This window comes from Eumetopias jubatus, unplaced genomic scaffold (genome assembly GCF_037043125.1).
Source record: "Eumetopias jubatus isolate StellerSeaLion01/CBP00866 unplaced genomic scaffold, mEumJub1_p1.0 scaffold_3, whole genome shotgun sequence".
NCBI classification, from domain to species: domain Eukaryota; kingdom Metazoa; phylum Chordata; class Mammalia; order Carnivora; family Otariidae; genus Eumetopias; species Eumetopias jubatus.
This window is the reverse complement of record NW_028274809.1, coordinates 36,760,623-36,772,252: the sequence shown is the minus strand read 5'-3', so window position 1 is coordinate 36,772,252 and position 11,630 is coordinate 36,760,623. Positions and strand designations below refer to the sequence as shown.

The following is an 11,630-nucleotide window of genomic DNA, read 5'->3' as shown; positions in this document are numbered from 1 at the left end:
CACCCTTCAAGCGGAAGTATTAAAAGTGGGGCACTAGATGAAGGGTCTAAACCTTTCACTCCTCAAGGAGAAGCTGGAAGTTAAGAGTTCCCTCCTGATTGTATGTCACTATGCTGTGGGTAGGGAATAGAAAGAGTGTGTCTCAGACTTTCCAACCCATTTTGATGTGGGAATTTTCTTGTTTGACCAATGTGTAGGAGTTGCTCAGCTAGTTTCTGGATTTCTTTCAGAGAGAACTGCCCTGGCTCTTTCTTATATTAGATTCCAGCTTATGAAAATAGCAGGTCCAAGCCCTCTGAAAATAATAAACGTTCTTCCATGTATCCCAAACCATTCCCAATTTAAAATTACAATATTGTGACTCAACACTCTCATTTGGAACTCAAGTGATTCTTCTTTAAATTGTCCTTGTGGATTTAAAATAAAAGCACAACAATGTATTTTGGAGATACTTCTTTTAATTCAGTTTTCCCAAGAGAAGTACATTGACTTCAGCTTTCTCTTGCCCCCTCAGTAAAGCCTGCTCTTGGGAAAGTACCCTCTCTCTTCCAGGAAAAACTGAATTTAAACAGTTGCTTTCAATCTTAATCATTAATATGCCATTCAGTTCAGCTAATTCTGATTCAGAATTAATAATGAACACTAGGATGGTTTCTGGATTAAAGAAATTGAATAACACCCAGAAAATGGAGCTATGGAAGAAATGTCTTGTATAAGTTCTGCTTTAAATCTTTGCCATTGGTTGTATTAGAGGAAGAGGAAAGGGATGAGTTCTCAAGTGCATAATTGCCCTTTTAGACAATAAAAGGGTTTCCTAACATTAGTTCCATATGCTGAAAATCGCTTCTTTCTTTCCTATAACTAGAAATCAGTAGTTACACAAGCATTGGAATCCACATCTATTTCTAGAAACCACCTTTTCATGGCTATTTTTTAAACATAGAAACAAAAGTATGCAGCTTACACAGTGTTAACCAGCAGGCACCAACCTCCACCATCTCCACTGTCTTCACTATATTCAGAAGCTCACTTTGTCCATTTAGAAAAACAATGCTTACATTTTCTGGTGCAAAATGCACATCCCCATAATATTAATGTTCTCACCATTTCTTCAGATTTAAAATAGCTTTTCTACCATAGATAAACTTCATTTACTCACACACTGATAATTCAGAATTTTCAGTAACTCAGATATTTTATATACTCCTCTGTTAGACAGTAAGTTACATTCAAATGGATTAAGAGCCAATGAGAATAGGTAAAGAAAAGTAGCTAAACTTTATGTCTTAGAAACTCTTTTACCACTGAGAAAACCTCATTTCCTAGATTGTAAAGGGAAATATAAGGCTTCCATAAATAGTACATGTAGCCTAAACATAGCACCTGGTATATAAATTCTCTGAGTTTCTCCACTCTGTACTCCCTTCCGTCACTCAAGTTCTCCTCTCCCTGTGTTACCATCACTTGTTGCATTGCTATCACTCTTCTTCATCACAACTACCACTCAAGAGGCTTCTTTAGAATCCACATAGCAATAGGGCCTTAGCTGTTGCTACTATTTTGCTACTAACTGGATCCAGAATAGAAAGCCAATGAAAGAGGATTTAGGCCTAGGAGAAAAGTCCAAATATAGGTTTCCTGAAAACTTGTATCTCATTGGTGCCAGTTTGGGTCAATGCCTATATTTCTAATCAATTGCTGTGGCCAGGGTAAATTATTGATTGGCTCAGGTCCAAATTACACATTCCACTTGGAGAAATTGGAGATGCTCTACCAAACCATATGGACAAAATAAGGGAAGGAGTAGATCCCCAAATGACTGTTGCCAGAAGTAGGATGAATGGATGCAGAGAAAATACATCCTCTTATATATCTCCTTATACTCACTTCTCTTTAGTGGCTATATAATGCTTTTCCTTGAAGTCTTCCCGAAAGTCTGTAATATAAATATTTACATATATGATCCAAAGTGTCTATTGCCTGGATATTCTAAAGTCTTTTAGTCTTTGGGGAACTCACTGCTTTCATAATTAAAAGGATGCGTCCTCATCTTATGTCCTGGAGGAAGTCCCAAACTCACCCAGATATTTCACATATTCCCGTGGTTAGATGGCATCTCCTCATCATCTCTCACTTACCTTACCCTCTCATTTCCTGCAGCTGCTATCTTGTCTTCTGTCTCCTCTCTTACTCCTCAAAATAGGATGTAAATTAGGATTACAAAATAGGACGTGTAAATTTTATTAAAATTTTAGGTAAAATAGAAAAGGATCACAGAAAAGGGTGGATCAGGGAATAATTTTAAACTGCATTTGAGAATTATTATTCTTAGAATTTGCTTAACCACATGCCAAAGTATAATTTTAGTGATTACCTTCCCCCCCCCCAAACATTAATCTTCTGCCAGGCTGCTACCTCTTCTCTTTGTCTCCTCCACATTTTAGGACTCATAAAAACCCTACCTCCCCAACCATCAGGGAAAAATTTAAATATTTTCTTCCATTCTATACAGAGCAATTTAGCTCCATATCCTTATTTAATGGAGTGTGTCTTTCATTCATTTGATGCTATATATCTGTGTAGAGTAATGGCAAAATTTTCAATATTTGCTTTCTTTATGCTGAATTTAATTCCTTAAGTTTAACACTGAAAGAAAAGCAGGAAATGAAAATATACCAAAACACATTTTATTGGTTTTGCAATTTCAAATTTTTAAATTAAAAGAACAATACAAAATACCCGGTAGGCAGTCCCATAATTCTGCAGCCCCAGAAGTTGTTAGTGGGTTTCTCCTATTGTTTTTATACATAAATTGTTTTTGACAGTAAGAACTAACTCTCCACCTCAAAGCTTTCTCACCTTAACATGTCAGTGTCCATCCTTTAGCAATTCTGTCTTCATTATTCTCATGGCCATTTTTCCATTCCTGTTCTTCTGAGCCACCAAATACTATCATCATATACATGAAAGTTAAAATATTCTCTAAGAGGACATGTAGTCCAATGCTCTGCTTCCACACAAGAAAGCTGTTAAGTGTAACACAGTGTCACCATTTACATATACAGTAACTAAGATTCAGACATACAATTGGCTTAGAGTAAGTTGCCAGAGAAAGACAGGAACTTTACCTCCTGATTCCTTGCACGATGCTTTGACTTAAACTCAGTAGATTTCAGCAAGCAGGCCAACAAATGCAAGCTACATCTTGATGTCACTGCCTCCTTCTCAGGTTTTGGTAATCCCACCTTATTTGTGGATGTGTTTCTACCTAGTACTTTCCCCTCCATTGTACTTTCTGAAAATCGCAGGCTCTTTTGTTTCTGCACACTTACGCTATGATAAGGCTGGCATCATGGACTCTAAAATAAATTTCAAGCTGCTTTCCTGATGTCTTTTTTAAAAGCTGTAAGCGAGTAAGAAAAGATAGTTGATGCCTGGTCCAGAGTAAGCTTGAGTGGCTATTTACCAAAAAATCCATATGGTGCTGATCAATATATTGCTTCATATTTAAGGTTCTTTCAACAGTCCAGCAAATAGCTTTTTTCATTTTGGATCCTTACAGTGATATTGGATTTGTGTGTCAGAGTTCTTGTAGTTAACTAATTTTATCCTTCTTACACTTTTAAGTAAAAAAAAAACAAAGAATTTAAATAAACAAAAAACAACAAAAACCCCAGAGGTTCTGGGCTGTACTGGGTGCTAAGCAGTAGTGTACACAGTAAGAAAGCCAAGTGCATAATGAGATTCCACTTCTATGGACAGCACAGTGACTAAGCCAACTGACTTTCTAATGAAGCTGCCTAAGTTCAAATACCAGCTGTACTACCTATTAACTACACTACCCAGAGAACTCAATTATCTCATCTTTTAAATTTGGAATAATGGTACCTACCTCAAATGAGTGTTATAAGAATTAAATTATTTCATATATCAGAAGAATTTAGGAAAGTGCCTTGGATAAAGTAAGTCATTGCTAAATGCTTGCTTATCACCATTAATTCTTATTAACTGGGTTGATACAACCACATAGGCTCAATACTGTTTTTTAAAAGTCTAAACTTACGTTATAAACAAAATTCTGCCTATTTACTAGGAAAAAAAAGTATATTTCCCCTCTACTTTTTTTTTAACCTTAATTCATTTCACAAATACAATATTGAGCACCTAATTGTTCATGCACTAAAAGATGTACCAGGGATATGGTGCCGAACAAGAGAAAGGCTCTTTGTAGAGGAAAAGATTATAAATACATTAAAAAATAAAATGATCAAAATATCAAAATGTACTAGAGCTATGCAGAATATAAAATGGGATGATTTAATAGGTCAGTATGGAGGCAGGGTCATGGTGGAGAGTGACACTCTAGAAGCAACATGAAAGCTGAGATCTGAGCAAGACTGTTCTACAAAGACTAGGTTGTGCACATTCCAGCAAAGAGAAGAACTGGTGTCGAGGAGCAGAAAGAAGACCAGTGTGGCTGGAGATGGTCAAATCAAAGAATGGGAGATAATATTAGAGACACAGTCAAAAGAGGAAGATTATGTAGAGCCTTATAGACCCTTGTGGAGTTTAGATTTCATCCTAAATAAGATGAGAAGCCTTTGGAAGGTTAGAGGAAGGATGTGATCTGATCTATAATTCTAAACAGTCACCCTGGGAACCAGGCAGAGAATGGACCACAGAGGAGAAAGAGAAGGCAGTGCTAAGAGGTAACTGTAGTCAGATGAGAGGCAATTGTGACAGTGGGGATGGGCAGATTCTGGATGTATTTGAGAGGTAACACTGGCATACTTGGAATGGACATGAGGGTGGGGATGAAAGAGAGATGGGGATCCAGAAGGACTCGGGTTTTTGGCTTGAGACACCATATTGGTGATTTACTGAATTCAGAAAACTTAGGTATAAATTTGGAGGAAAAAAAAAAAAAACCACATGTTATTTTTATGGTACTTTTATTTTGACCAAATGCACTGAATAAGATATATTTGTATTTTTCTAACCTGTAAATTTGTATTTTTCTAAACCTATTTTAGTCTTCTGAAATTGTAGCACTGGTGAAGCTAATCCTAACTGACCAAAGAGGCAAATTCACTTTCCCTTTATTATTCGAGTTGTGTGTTCCATTTGCATATATATAACTAAAACTCAAAGAATGTCCACAATCAATCTTTCCCTATAGCTTCCTGCTGAAAATTTTATAAAGCATGAACTCAACAGAAACTAAGAACCATACCTGCTTCACTTACATTATATATATATCAAGCCCACAGCACAACTTAAAGGAACATGAAATAAATGAATTTTATTGTGCTGATGATGGTAGCAGCCAAAACACATACCACAAAGAGAAGCCAACAAAGTCTAGGACAGCTTATGTGCAATCTTTTATACCATGTCTTAAACGTTAAATAGCTCTCATTCCAAATGAGTCATTTTTCTTCTATTTCAGGTCTTCACAAAGAGTACAATCAGTTCTGCTATTGTTTGGAAAACAGGAATTTGTTCTGATGCATTTGATACAGTAGGGACAATTTGAGGACAATGCATATTTAATGTTTCCTTATGCACCATTTCACGTGAGCAACACTAGATAATGAAGAAAACTGCACTCAACTGATCCAACTGCACAGGAATACACAAAGCACACACACCCTCCTCAAACATCTGCCAGCTACCTTAGTTCACTGGCCTGGGTTATGAGCCACACCCATCACATCTGGTATTAGAACCTCCCACCTAATTTCAGATAATCCTCCTTCTACCATTTCACAATGACTCACAAGCTGCAACCCTTTTTTTAAAACATTTTTTATTTAAATTCAATTAATTAATATATAATGTAGTATTGGTTTCAGAGGTACAGGTCTGTGATTCACCAGTCTTATGTAACACCCAGTGCTCATGACATCATGTGCCCTCCTTAATGCCCATCCCCCAGTTACCCCATCCCCTCCACTCCCCTCCCCTTCAGCAGCCCTCAGTTTGTCTCCTATGATTAAGAGTCTCTTAAAGTTTGTCTCCCTATCTGGTTTCATCTTGTTTTATTTTGTCCTCTCTTCCCCTATGATCCTTTGTTTTGTTTCTTAAATTCCACACATCAGTGAGGTCATATGATAATTGTATTTCTATCATTGACTTATTTCACTTAGCATAATCCCCTCCAGTTCCATCCATGTCGATGCAAATAGTGGGTATTCATCCTTTCTGATGGCTGAGTAGTCTGTAGTGCAATTGCTGGGTCATAGGGTAGCTCTATTTTTAACTTCTTGAGGAAGCTCCATACTGCTTTCCAGAGTGGCTGCACCAGCTTGCATTCCCACCAACAGTGTAGGAGGGTTCCCCTTTCTCCGCATCTTAGCCAATACTTGTTGTTTCCTGTCTTGTTAATTTTAGCCATTCTGACTGGTGTAAGGTGGTATCTCATTGTGGTTTTGATTTGTATTTCCCTGATGCCAAGTGATACGGAGCATTTTTTCATGTCTGTTCGGCATTTGGATGTCTTTTTTGGAGAAATGTCTGTCCATGTCTTCTGCTCCTTTCTTGATCGGATTATTTGTTCCTTGGGTGTTGAGTTTGGTAAGTTCTTCATAGATTTTGGGTACTAGCCCTTTATCTGATATGTCATTTGCAAATATCTTCTCCCATTCTGTCGGTTGTCTTCTGATCTTGTCAACTGTTTCCTTTGCTGTGCAAAGTCTTTTTATCTGCAACCCTTCTAACACCCACATGCAAACTTCAAGTTTGTTTCAAGGTAAAGTACCATATTTATTATAGTATTTACATATTTTCTAACCATTTAATGTATGTAAAACAGTACCACCATTTTTACTAGGTTTCTTTTGTTTTTTAATGTGTCGCAAAGTTTTTTAGTATTGCGCACGTAACTGCTTTATTCCATAAACCCTGGATCACATAGAGCAGAACTGATATCTAAAATGTAAATTCAGTCTTTTGGGTTAAGTTTCTAAAACTAAACAAACATCATCAAAGTGATTAGATAAGTTTAATTATAGTTTCTCTGAATTATGAAATGTGATTTAACACAATGCTTAGAATGAGAAGGATATTGCAAGCTTAAGAAAATCACATTCTGATTGGGTATTATGTATCAGGTGCTATTTCACTCACAAGTATGGTCATATCTTATTTGAGTGTTTAATTTCTGTACTGTAGTTATCATTTTCTAACATCTCATAAAAGAGAAAAGAAGTAACTAAAGAAAAGTTCTTTTCAATTTTAAAAGAAATAGTCCATTTTGTGAAATGCGTATGTGGAGTGTGTGTGTGTGTGTGTGTATATGTATTGGGGATTAAGTTTTAAGAGCAACCTAAATCTATCCTGAAAGAAAAGTGTAAATGTAAATGTGGAATACTTATAGTGAAAGGAAAAGAGAAAGGGAGAGCAGTGGGGGTTGGTGAGAAATTTTATTCTTTTCACTCTCAAAGAAGCTAGAAAAATCACTGCTTGGGAAAAAAAGTTTAATAGTGGAATAAAAAAGTCTTAATATTCATTCAAATACTATAAAGTTCTTATAAGCCAGACGTAAAATTATGGCATATTTTATGAAAATGAAAGTAAAAGAGAAGAAGATATTAATATCAAGAGTCTTGAACAGCATTTCATTCTGAAGCCCTGGAGATTTAGCAGGTATCCCTTCAAGCCATACTAACTAGCTGAGTATGTGGGTGTGTACCAGAAACTCCTGTCCACTAGGGGCTAGACTTTCACCAATAAACTGTTCTTAACTATAGCACTTTTAAATAAAGTCTATTTAGCAAGCATACAGATAAAAAGGTGTTTTTTAATCATGAAATGTATTTCTGATCATAAGAGATTATTTTTAAATAAGTATCTTAGAATCAGCTTAATAGTTCCAAACAAACTGACTCAAAAGATGGATATTCTCAAGTAAAATGCTACTTCAGGAAGTTTACACTGTGATAATAAATTTCTTCACTGAAACATTTGCAGTTTTCCCTCTTTTTCACCTTCCAGCTTTATGAAGGCTAGACTTTATTATGCATTAATCATGCATAATTAACATCAAGCAATCAAGTCTTCCTGGTATATCACTGTTAAAGAAAAGTATTAGATGCAAAACAAGATTATAGGGGTTTTAAAAAATATTTGGAATTCCCCCATTTATCAAACATTTGTTCAGTTATTTCTGGATAATGGGTTTTGGGAACAATTTATGTTTTTGTTTCCTTATTTGTCTACTTGTCCACTCTTCTATGACAAGAAGGTAAACTTTTATAATCACAAAGAAAGAGTAATTTTTAAATTGGAAGATTCATTTATTGACCTCCCAAGGAAACTGCTCTAGCCATACAAAGATAAGGAAGACACAGACTCATTAGAGAGACTGGTAAATAAACAAGGTCTTTCCAAGACAATGACTTTCCCTCTGCTACTAAAAAAAAAAAAAAAAAAAAGCACATAAGAAGGCACAGTACAGTATAATGCAAGGTATGTACCAGTTAAGATCCATGGGTTTGGACTCAGAGGGAGCATGGTCTAAATATTGGCTCTGCTGTGTGATTCTCATTACATTTTTTAGCCACCCTGTTTCAACCTCTCTTTACTAGTGCCTGGCACATACTAAGTGTTCAAGAAACACTGTTTTTAATATAGAGCACTAGGAAGGGCTAGAGGAGGGCACTGAGAATGAACACACCTACTAATCAACACATGACGGACGAAGAGCAGAATTCCTCAGTGGACCAAGAGTCATCTACTTTGGATATCTACTGCACTAGAATTTTAGGGTTACATGGAGATAGATGATCAGATAGATAGATCTGCAAGCAGCATTACTGCTTAATAGCTTAGAGTCTATTTTGAAGTTCTAAAGCCAGTAAGGTCACAGAATGCTCTCACGAGGAACGAGTTGGCCACGTTGTACCCAAGGAAGTTCTCACAAGAAGGCATTATGAAATGTTCTCTTCCTCAGAACTTAACTGTAAAATGTTCCCACCAGAGTCCAATGGGAGGTTTATGGGAGTAAAGGACAGAATTAGGTCTTGTATATTTTTAAAGGGTCATTCAAAAAGGCAAAGCCTAAATTTTTTACAGATGGCAGAATAAGGACTGATGCAGTTGGCCAAAACTGACCTTTTATATTTTCCAAAAGCAAATGTTTCCTGAAAGAGGACTTTACTATATTACCAATGGGGGGAAAAAAAGTCCTGGATGCTTACATTGGACAACTCAGTACACATTCACTGCCAAATACATTTATAAAAATCAATAATAATGTTTTCCATGGTACCTGTTTTCAACCTTCCCGCAAAATTTTGCCCTGTATTTGCTTTTTCTCAAACACAAATATGTTTCTGAGGAAAAACAACATCTCACATGAGAATAGGCTTGTGAAAGCACATGCATTTTAGGAACCTTACTGTTAGCTCCACATTCTCTACTTCAACAATGACACACGGGCCAGGGTGAAGATAGTTGATTTTGCCAGGTCTTCTAGATAATGAGTATAGAACTGATTTTAAGTTCTTCCAGAATGAAGCTCCTTTTAAACCTCTTTTAAAACACACTTCCCTGGGGAAGAGGGAAAGAGGTTTCAGAAATTTCTATGCTCTTTTGGATGTTAAATAACTCTTCAAAAACAAAATTTTGATGAATTCAGTGGGAAAAGTTAGAAATATAAAATTCATGAAACATGGATAGGAAAAATTAAAGGTGGTTTGTCGCAATATATATTGGGTTTGATGAGTTCAAAAAGTTTGGGGGGTAGGGTGCTCCCATCAGCAGCACACATATGCTAAAACTGGGACAATATGAAGAAGATTAGCATGGTCCCTGAACAAGGATGACATACAAATTGGAGCAGTATTCCACATTTTAAGAAGTTTTTTAAAACCTATGTAATAAAAATGGATTTAAGAATGTCCCTGGTAGGGCACCTGGGTGGCTCAGTTGGTTAAGCGACTGCCTTCGGCTCGGGCCATGATCCCGGAGTCCCGGGATCGAGTCCTGCGTCGGGCTCCCTGCTCGGCGGGGAGTCTGCTTCTCCCTCGGACCCTCTTCCCTCTCGTGCTCTCTCTCTCAAACAAATAAATAAAATCTTAAAAAAAAAAGAATGTCCCTCGTACCCTACTTGAGAAGAGTCTTGTTGGGTTTTGTTTTTGTTTTTGTTTTCTGGAAATGAATAGAATATCCACTCTGTAATGCAATTAGAGAAGTGTCTAGGAACACATGTAATAAAATGGTTATGTAATGCTATATGGAAAAAAAGTGTTCAGAGGGGTAGTTTGAACTGTGAACTCAAATTATGAGTTGTCTTAATCATCCCCACAACAGCCATAGTTTGGAAATTTCTTCTTATTTGTTAAGTGGGTTTTAAGTACTCTTTTAACATGTAGATTTTTAAGAACATTTTGTTCCATACCTAGTCCGCAGAAAAATCAGACACACCCCCACTTTTCTTTCTCAGAATTAAATAAACACAGTTGATATTCAGACAACACTTAAAAATACCTTGTATATACAGAATGACTTTGGTACCTAATCTAAGTTCCCCAAATGGCCACTCTCTATTAGGAATTGCAGAAGTCCATACCATTTTAAAACAGTAAAAATAAATGGGTAGCTTGAAGTGTAAAATAGACCCCCACTTTTGAGAAAGGTTTAGCAGATTCTTATAAAGTTAAATATACCTCTATCCTTTGATCTAGCAATTCCACCCCTCTATATTTACCAAAAAAACTAAAAAAAAAAAAAAGAACATATATCCACAAAAATATGTGCACAAGAATGCTCATAGAAGTTTTATTCATTAGTGGCAAAAACTGGAAACTCAAATTCCATTAAGAGGAAAATGGACAAATTTTAGCACATTCATACAGCAGAACACTGTGCACCAATAAAAAAATATTGGTAGGCACAACAACATGAATAAGTCTAACAGACAATATGCGAGCAAAAGAAGCTGAATACAAGAGTAAACAACTCATTCATATGAAAGTTAATATTAGGCAAGACGAAGTCAACAGTTTTAAAAATCAAAAAAGGGGTTGCCTCTGAATGAGGGAGAGGAATACCCAGGAAAAGGGCACGAAGGTACCTGCTGGAATGATGGCAACGTGGGTTACATGGCTGGCTACCGGCATTTGTCAAAAGTCACCCAATTGTACCCTTAAAAATGTGTACATGTCACTGTATAGTAATTCTATCCCCCCAAAAAATATATATGTTTTTGAAGATTTTTAATGTCTATCATGTAAATAAAAGAAGTGTGGCTTCATTTATGTGTCTTCCTATATCGCGGTTTATGAACTTAAGTGGTTCCAACAACTCAATGAACATATTTAATTCGGCAACTGTGCATCATTTTCCTAACTGGTCTATTTTCCAGAAGGCAAGAGCTTTTTTTTTTTTTATTTAAATTGTTTGTAATACAAGCACATAAATTGCCATTAAACATGGCAATGCAATGAGAACCTCTAGAAGGAACAGGTGGGATCACTTCCCTTTTTTTTCTTATGACTTTGAGAATAAATCTCCCCCAAATGACACCTTTCTCCTTCAAACACTTCAGTTGTATATTTTATAACTTTTACATATGTCATTTTTACATGACAGTCACAGCTCCCACCTGGAGTTTTGCAACACTGTCC

At 36.3% G+C, this 11,630-nt stretch overlaps 1 non-coding gene across 1 annotated transcript; it reads left to right on the top strand.

Annotated features, from left to right (window-relative positions):
• The first annotated feature begins 9,749 nt into the window (after window positions 1-9,749).
• On the top strand, window positions 9,750-9,858 carry LOC114226134 (U6 spliceosomal RNA). Its single transcript, XR_003612684.1, has one exon. It is a non-coding gene; the product is annotated as a U6 spliceosomal RNA (small nuclear RNA).
• Window positions 9,859-11,630: the final 1,772 nt, after the last annotated feature.